At 39.6% G+C, this 9,661-nt stretch overlaps 1 pseudogene; it reads right to left on the bottom strand.

Moving 5' to 3' along the window:
* Nucleotides 1-1,000: 1,000 nt before the first annotated feature.
* Nucleotides 1,001-1,849, bottom strand: LOC100614485 (zinc finger RNA-binding protein-like; annotated as a pseudogene).
* Between the last annotated feature and the right edge of the window lie 7,812 nt (nt 1,850-9,661).

Below are 9,661 nucleotides of genomic sequence, written 5' to 3' on the forward strand. Positions count from 1 at the left end.
TGCACTTTTCATAACATTGCATTACCATACTCCAGCGTTGCTCCTCTTGCCTTCATCAGTAGTCCTTCTGCATTTGCTTTTGCATTTTCTCTTATTCAATCTTTCTTTCAAAAATACTAGGCTTTACTTCTACTTGCAAATCTAAATTTTTCTTTTTTCTATTTTGAAGTATGTGTCTTCACCCTTTTAAGTGAATCTCCTTAACATTGGGATTATTAAAGCTTCACTTGCATGATTTACAATGGAAGTGAACTACCTTTCCGTCTTCATTTTAAACCTCCTCCAGGTAATCATGACCCACTGGCTGCGCATCATTCTGGAAAGCAGCAAAATATACAGGTTTGATTTTTTTTCTCACACTGTCTCTTGATTTACTTCAGGAATCTGCACGATAGAAATAAAAAGAATACTTTTAACAGATGCAGTTCCTTCTAAGTACTGTGTTTTATTTCATGATGATTGTGGCTTATTATTACCAATGAAATTGATTTTGGGGTAGATATTTTTTGGCAGCCATATTTGTGGGCACTGCTGACACTTTAGTCTTCTATGTGCTATTAAGAGACGAATTTCCTGTAGTCACAAGACTCTTCGCTGAAGAAGTTGCAATTGATGAAGTATTCACAGTACAATTGCTTAAAGGAGAGGTAGTTGATTTTGAAGCAGACACAGCTGTTGGAAAAGTAGCTTGGCTAGTAACATTTGGTTCTGTTGCATCTGCTCCAGTACAAGACATATTGAGGAGCTTACAGTGTAGCTGATTTTGAGTCCCATGAGTAGAGTTGTTGCTTCTGCTGATATTTTGTGAGGGTTTCTTTGCAGCCGCACAAAACACCAGCAGAAGCAACAACTTGTAATTGTTTCTGTCCTTCTGACTGTGGCTTACAAGTCTGTGGTATGGCACAGGTGATGTTACAAACATCAAGATTGTGAATCTTTGGTGGCTTGGGAGGCTGTTTTAGCTTCAGTTGTTTATTTTGTATTTTTGAATTGTGCTTCTTTAGTAAAGATAGTTCCTGTTCAAGCAGCTGTTAATTGTAGAAAGATGCAGCTGAATACACTGCTGCTTCATAAACTGAATAAAATTTACCAGGATAAATAACTGCTGTGGTACTGTAAGTAGCACTCTGAGTATAGGATGGCACAACAGCAGCTGCAGCTGCTACTGGATGTACAGTGGAGGATATAGGATAAATAAAGTTGCGACAGCTGAACTTGCTGTGACTTATTTTATAGCTGTCACTTGTCGAGTTTGCTGGGCTTGAGTATACTGAGTTGTGCCTGGGATTTAAGAGCAGTCTGATAGTAAGCTTCAGCTACAGAAGGCCAAGGTTAGTGATTGGCAGCTATACCAGCAGCAGTTTCTGTTAGTTGTTGGTGGTAGTGCTTACTATCATAAGCTATCAGGAGTTGTGGATCTCACATATGAGTATGAGTCCTGGTAGTTTTGTGTAGTAGCGGCAGGTGGGTGGTTCTTCTTGTTGCCCCTGAGTATAACCATGATCAGTTGAAGTGTGTGCAGTGGGGTAGCTTTCATAAGCAGCAGTTGGTGCAGCAGCAGCAACAGCTACTGGAGCAGGCCTGGTAACTGCAACTGTGGCAAATGCTGGTGCATAGGCAATAGTAACTGAGAAGCTACTGGAGCCTGATGGACTGTGTAGCTACCAACTGTAGTTGGATGAAAATAGGCTATGCTTGAATCTGGCTGCTGCCTACACTAAGCCACAATGACTCCTGCTGCCACCCAACTGTGAGTGAATCAAAAGCAGTTGCCAGTCACCATTTTGGTATCTTGCCCTAGCCAGCTGGGCACATAGGTGAAAGAAACGACAGAGCATATGGGAATCATGTTTTCCAGGTGATGCTTCTGAATTCTGACTAATCTGCTGCCTCATTTATCTGCCCTGCTCCTTTTTTCTTTTCTTTTTTTAAACCTTGTCGGGGTACATGGTTACATTGTTTATTAGAAATCTTTCTTCATTTTTAATCTGTCCACTCATTGCCATGAACTTTCTTCTCAGAACTTCTTTTACTGTGTCCTATTGGCTTTCCATGTATGTGTAAGTTATCCAAAATTATTATTGTTGTACGTTTCTAGTTTTTTACCATTGTAAGTCTGAAATGATAGTTGATTAATCTCTATCTCCTCAATTACACTTGATTAGTCTCTGTCCTCAAATTTATCAACACCCATTTGGTGGGCTAACATATTAGCTACCCCAGAGCAGTTGAGAAGAATGTATATTCTGCACCTGTTGCATGAAACGTTCACACGTCTGTTAGGTACATTTGGTCTATTACATAGTTTATGTCTTATGTTTCTGTGTTGATTTTCTGTCTAGATGATCTATATATTGTTGAAAGTGGGGTGTTGACATATTTTGGTATTATTGTATTGCAGTCTATCACTCTGTTTAAATTCCATAATATTGTATTAATATACTTGAGTACTGTAATGTTGGGTTCATATATATTTATGGTTGCTATATCCTCTTGCTGAATTAATCACCTTATCATTATAAAATTACCTACATTGTCGCTTTTAAAAGTATTTGATATAAAGTATATTTTATCTGATATAAGAACGGTTACTCCTGATCACTTTTGGTTTCCATTCGCATAAATTTTTTTTCATCACTTCACTTTTAGTCTGTTTGTGTTTAATGGTAAGGTGGCTCATGCTTGTAATCCCAGCACTTTGGGAGGCTGAGGCAGTGGATCACCTGAGGTCACGAGTTTGAGAACAGCCTGGTCAACATGGTGAAATCCCATCTCTACTAAAAATACAAAGATCAGCCATGTGCAGTGGTGGGTGCCTGTAATCCCAGGTACATGGGAGCCTGAGGCACAAGAATCGCTAGAACCCGTGAGGCAGAGGTTGCAGTGAGCTGAGACTGTGCCACTGCACTCCAGCCTGGATGACAGAGTAAGACTCTGTCTCAAAAAAAAAAGCAAAACTAAACAGAAAACAACAAAAACAAACAACAGAAAGCAATGAGGTGACTCCCTGTAGTCAGCAGATACTTGGGTCTTTTTTTATCTATTCACTGAATCTATACTTTTAATTAAAAAATCTAATCCAGTTACATTCAAGGTTATTATTGCTATTTATGGACTCACTCCAGCCATTTGTTTCTTTCTTCTTATTTTGTTGTTTACTTCTGTGGCTCAGTGTTTTTCTGTGATGCTAAAGTTTGTTCCCTTTCTCCTTATCTGCCATAATTACTTTCTTTGCGATTAAAATTGGGCTACCATATAAAATCTTATAAAAGACTATGTTAGGCCAGGCGTGGTGGCTCAAGCCTGTAATTCCAGCACTTTGGGAGGCTGAGGCGGGCAGATCACGAGGTCAGGAGATTGAGACAACGGTGTAACTCCGTCTCTACTAAAAATACAAAATATTAGCTGGGTGCGGTGGTGGGCGCCTGTAGTCCCAGCTACTCAGGAGGCTGAGGCAGGAGAATGGCATGAATCCGGGAGGCAGAGCTTGCAGTGAGCCAAGATTGTGCCACTGCACTCCAGCCTGGGCGACAGAGCAAGACTACGTCTCAAAAAAAAAGGACTCTGTTAAGCTGATAACAACTTAAGTTTGGTTACATATAAGGACTCTAGGATACTTTTTTCTTTCCCCTACAATGTGGGTTTTGATTGCCTTAATTTATATGTATTTTTGTGTGGTTTTCTGAAGCACACATTATAGCTGTTGATTTTTTTTTATTTTTGGCTTTAGACCTTTATGCTAGAGGATTGAAAGATTTCTGTGACACCATTACAGCACTAGGGTATTCTGAGAATGATTATGAACTTACTCATACTGGTGAGTTTTACACTTTTGCATGTTTTCATCAGAGTGAACATTATGCATTTTTTTCCCAAATTTTGCACTTCCTTAAACATTTCTCATAAGTTTGGTATAGTTGTGTTGAATTTCTTCAGTTTTTCTCATCTGGGAAGTTCTTTATTTTGCCTTCATTTCTGAAGGTTAGCTTTGCTAAATATAGGATTCTTGACTGTAAGGTTGTTGTTTTTTTTTTTTTTTTCCCCAGCACATTCAATATATCGTTTCATTCTTCTGGTCTACAAGGTTTCTGTGGAGAATTTTGCTCATAGTCTAATGGAGATTCCCTTATATGTGACTCAATGTTTTTCTCTTGAAGATTTTTAATGTTTTAATAATTTCAACTTTTATTTTAGATTCAGGAGGTACATGTGCAAATTTGTTAGATGGGAATATTGTGTGACACTGAGGTTTGAAATATGAATGATCATGTCATTAAGATAGTAAGTATAGCAATGAATAAACAGTTTCCTTCCCTTTTCTTCCTCCCTCTCTCCCCACTCTCTTGAGTGTCTACTGTTCTCAATTGTATGCCCATGTGTACCCAATGTTTATCTCCCAATTGTAAGTTCGAACAAACGTTTGGTATTTGGGGGGGTTTCCCTGCATTAATTTGCTTGGGATAATAGCCTCCAGATGCAAAACACAATATATGGTATTTTTCAATGGCTATTGTAACTTTTAAAATTCTCAGTTTGTTTTTGAGTTTTGACATTTTAATTATGATGTCCCTTAGAAAAAACTCTTTGGGTTGAACTTGGGAATTTTTGAGCTTCCTGAATCTGTATATGTATCTCTCTCCCAAAACTTGGGGAGACTTCAGCTGTTATTTTTAAGTAAGTTTTCTGTGATTTTTCTCTATTTCTTCTCCTCTGGCACTAAAAAAATTTAAATGTGGGAGGCTACTGGCAAGATGATTGAATAGGAATAGCTCTGGTCTGCAGCTCCCAGCAAGACCAACACAGAAGGCAGGTGATTTCTGCATTTCCCACTGAGGTACCCTGTTCATCTCATGGGGACTGGTTAGGCAGTGGGTGCAGGCCACAGAGGGTGAGCAGAAGCAGGGTGGGGTTCTGCCTCACCTGGGAAGTGCAAGAAGTGGGGAGTCTCCCTTTCCCAGCCAAGGTAAGCCATGAGGGACTGTGCTATTCAGCCCAGATCCTGCACTTTTCCCCTGGTTTTTGTAATCTGCAGACCAGGAGATTGCCTCATGTGCCTACACCACCAAGACCCTGGGTTTTGAAGCACAAAACTGGGTGGCTGTTTTGGCAGACACCGAGCTAGCTGCAGGATTATTTTTCATACACCAGTGGTACCTGGAACCCCAGCGAGATGGAACCATTCACTGCCCCGTAAAGGGGGCTGAAGCCAGAGAGCCAAATGGTGTTGCTCAGCAGGTGCCACTCCCACAGGGCCCAGCAAGTTAAAAACCACTGGCTTGAAATTCTTCCTGTCAGCACAGCAGTCTGAAGTCAACCTGAGATGATCCAGCTTCGTGGGGGGAGGGCCATCCACCATTACTGATGCTTGAGTAGGTGGTTTTCCCCTGACAGCACTATAAAGGCCTGAAAGTTCGGACTGGGTAGAACTCAACACAGCACGGAGAAGCAGCTGTGGCCAGACTGCCTCTTTAAGTTCCTCTTCACTGGTTAGGGCATCTCTGAAAAAAAGGCAGCAGCCCCAGTCAGGGGATTATAGCTAAAACTCCCATCTCACCAGGACAGAGCACCTGGGGAAAGGGGCAGCTGTGGGGGTAGCTTCAGTGTACTTAAATGTTCCTGCCTGCCAGCTCTAAAGAGAGCAGCAGATGATGACAAGGAGGGTTCTACCAGCACAGTGCTTGAGCTCTGCTAAAGGACAGACTGCCTGGTCAAGTGGGTCCCTGACCCCCATACCTCCTGACTGGGGATTGACAGACAACTCATACTGGAGAGCTCTGGCTGGCATCAGGCCAGTGACCCTCTGGGATGAAGCTTCCAGAGGATGAAGCAGGCAGCAATTTTTGCTTTTCTGCAGCCTTTGCTGGTGATACCCAGGCAAATAGGGTCTGGAGTGCACCGCCAGCAAACTGCAGCAGATCTGCAGAAGAGGGGCCTGACTATTAGAAGAAAAACTAACAATCATAAAACAATAAATCAACATACACAAAAAGAAACCCCACAGAGAAACCCTATCCAAAGGTCATTAACCTCAAAGATCAAAGGTAAATAAATTCACGAAGATGAGGAAAAAACAGTGCAAAAGTGCTGAAAATTCCAAAAACCAGAATGCCTCTTCCTCTCCAAATGATTGCAACTCCTCTCCAGCAAGAGCACAAAACTGGACAGAGAATGAGTTTGATGAATTGACAGAAGTAGGCTTCAGAAGTTTGGTAATAACAAACTCCTCTATGCTAAAAGAGCATGTTCTAACCCAATGCAAGGAAGCTAAGAATCTTGACAAAAGGTTGCAGGAACTGCTGACTAGGATAACCAGTTTAGAGAAGAACATAAATGACCCGATGGAGCTGAAAAACACAGTACAAGAACCTCGTGAAGAATACACAAGTATCAACAGCCAAATCGATCAAGCAGAAGACAAGATATCAGAGATTGAAGATCAACTTACTGAAATAAGGTGTGAAGACAAGATTAGAGAAGAAAGATTGAAAAGGAATGAACTAAGCCTCCAAGAAATATGAGACTATGTGAAAAGACCAAACCTACAATTGATTGAGCTCCCTGAAAGTGATGGGGAGAATGGAACAAAGTTGGAAAACACAGTTTGGGATATTATCCAGGAGAACTTCCCCAACCTAGAAAGACAGGCCAACATTCAACTTCAGAAAATGCAGAAAACATCACTAAGTTACTGCTCGACAGTAACAACCCCAAGACACATAATTGCCAGATTCTCCAAGGTTGAAATGAAGGAAAAAGTGTTAAGTAAAGCCAGAGAGATAGGTCAGGCTACCCACAAAGAGAAGCCCATCAGACGAACAGAGGACCTCTCTGCAGAAACCCTACAGGCCAAAAGAGGGTGGGGGCCAAAATTCAACAATCTTAAAGAAAACAATTTTCAATCCAGAATTTCATATCCAGCCAAACTATGTTTCATAAGTGAAAAAAGAAATAAAATACTTTCCAGACAAGCAAATGCTGAGGGATATTGTCACCACCAGGCCTGATTTACAAAAGCTCCTGAAGGGAGCACTAAATTTAAAAAGATCAACCAATACCAGCCACTTCAAAAACACACCAAAATATAAAGACCAACAACATTATGAAGAAACTGCATCAACTAATGTGCAAAATAACCAGCCAGCATCATGATGACAGGAACAAATTCACACATAACAATATTAACTTTAAATGTAAATGGGGTAAATGCCCCAGTTAAAAAACACAGACTGGCAAATTGGATAAAGAGTCAAGACCCATCAGTGTGCTGTATTCAGGAGACTGATCTCATGTGCAAAGACATACATAGGCTCAAAATAAAGGGATGGAGGAATATTTACCAAGCAAATGAAAAGCAAAAAAAAAAAAAAAAAAAAAAAGTGGGGTTTGCAATCCTAGTCTTCAATAAAACAGACTTTAAACCAACAAAGATCAAAAAAGACAAAGAAGAGACTTACATAATGGTAAAGAGATCAATGCAACAAGAAGAGCTGTCTATCCTAAATATATATGCACCCAATACAGGAACATCCAATTCATTAAAAACAAGTTCTTAGAGACTACAAAGAGACGTAGACTCCCACACAATAAAAGAGAGAGACTTTAACACCCCACTGTCAATATTAGACAGATCAACGAGACAGCAAAGTAACAAGGATATTCAGGACTTGACCTCAGCTCTAGACCAAACAGACATAATAGATATCTACAGAACTCTCCACCCCAAATCAACAGAATATACATTCTTCTCAGTACCATTTGCACATACTCTAGAAACGACCACCTGATTGCAAGTAAAACACTCCTGAGCAAATGCAAAGAATGGAAATCATAACAAACAGTCTCTCTGACCGCAGTGCAATCAAATTAGAACTCAGGATTAAGGAACTCACTCAAAACCTCACGACTACATGGAAACTGAACAACCTGCTACTGAATGACTATTGGGTAAATAACAAAATTAAGGAAGAAATAAAGAAGTTTCTTGAAGCCAATGAGAAATAGACAACGTACCAGAATCTCTGGGACACAGCTAAAGCAGTGCTTAGAGGGAAATCTATATCACTAAATGCCCACATCAGAAAAAGGGAAAAATCTAAAATCAACACCCTAACATCACAATTAAAAGAGCTAGAGAAGCAAGAGCAAACAAATTCAAAAGCTAGAAAAACCGAAGAAATAACAAATATCAGAGCAGAACCAAGAGATAGAGACATGAAAAAGTCTTCAAAAAATCAGTGAATCCAGTAGCTGTTTATTTGAAAAGACTAACGAAATAGATATACTGCTGGACAGACTAATAAAGAAGAAAAAAGAAAGATATCAAATAGAATACATTAAAAATGATAAAGGGTATATCACCACTGATCCTACAGAAATACAAACTAACGTCAGAGAATACTAAAATCACCTCTACACAAGCAAGAAATCTAAATTCGTAAATTCATAGACACATACACCCTCCCAAGACTAAACCAGGAAGAACTCAAATCCCTGAATAGACCAATAACAAGTTCTGAAAATGAGGCAGTAGTCAATAGTCTACAAACCAAAAAAAGGCCAGGACCAGACTGATTCACAGCTGAATTCTACCAGAGATACAAGGAGGGGCTGGTACTATTCCTTCTGAAACTATTCGAAACAATAGAAAAAGAGAGACTCCTCCATAACTCATTTTATGAGGTCAGCATCATCCTGATACCAAAATCTTGCATAGACACAACTAAAAAAGAAAATTTCAGGCGAATATCCCTGATGAACATTGATATGAAAATCCTCAATAAAATACTGGCAAACGGAATCCAGCAGCACATCAAAAAGCTTATCCACCATGATCAAGTCACCTTCATCCCTGAGATGCAAGGGTGGTTCAACATACACAAATAAATAAAAATAATTCATCACATAAACAGAACCAATGAACAATGAACCACATGATCATCTCAATAGATACTGAAAAGGCCTTTGATAAAATTTAACAACACTTCATGCTAAAAACTCTCAATAAACTAGGTATTGATGGAACATATATCAAAATAATAAGAGCTATTTATGACACACCCATAGCCAATATCATATTGAATGTGCAAAAGCTGGTAGCATTCCCTTTGATAACTGGCACAAGACAAGGATGCCCTCTCTAACCACTCCTATTAAACAAAGTATTGGAAGTTCTGGCCAGAGCAATGAGGCAAGAGAAAGAAATAAAGGGTATTCAAATAGGAAGAGAGGAAGTCAACTTGTCTCTGTTTGCAGACAACATGATTGAATATTTAGAAAACCCCATCGTCTCAGGCCAAAACCTCCTTAAGCTGATAACCAACTTCAGCAAAATGTCAGGATACAAAACCAATGTGCAAATATCACAAGCATTCCAATACACCAATAATAGACAAACAGAGCCAAATCTTGAGTGAACTCCCATTCACAATTGCTACAGAGAAAATAAAATACCTAGGATTAAAACTTACAAGGAACATGAAGGACCTTTTCAAGGAGAACTGCAAACCACTGCTCAAGGAAATAAGAGAGGAAAAAAACAAATGGAAAAAAAATTCCATGCTCATGGAGAGGAAGAATTAATATTGTGGAAATGGCCAAACTGCCCAAAGTAATATACAGATTCAATGCTATTTTCACCAAGCTACCATAGACTTATTTCACA

Source organism: Pan troglodytes, chromosome X (assembly GCF_028858775.2).
Source record: "Pan troglodytes isolate AG18354 chromosome X, NHGRI_mPanTro3-v2.0_pri, whole genome shotgun sequence".
Classification (NCBI taxonomy): domain Eukaryota; kingdom Metazoa; phylum Chordata; class Mammalia; order Primates; family Hominidae; genus Pan; species Pan troglodytes.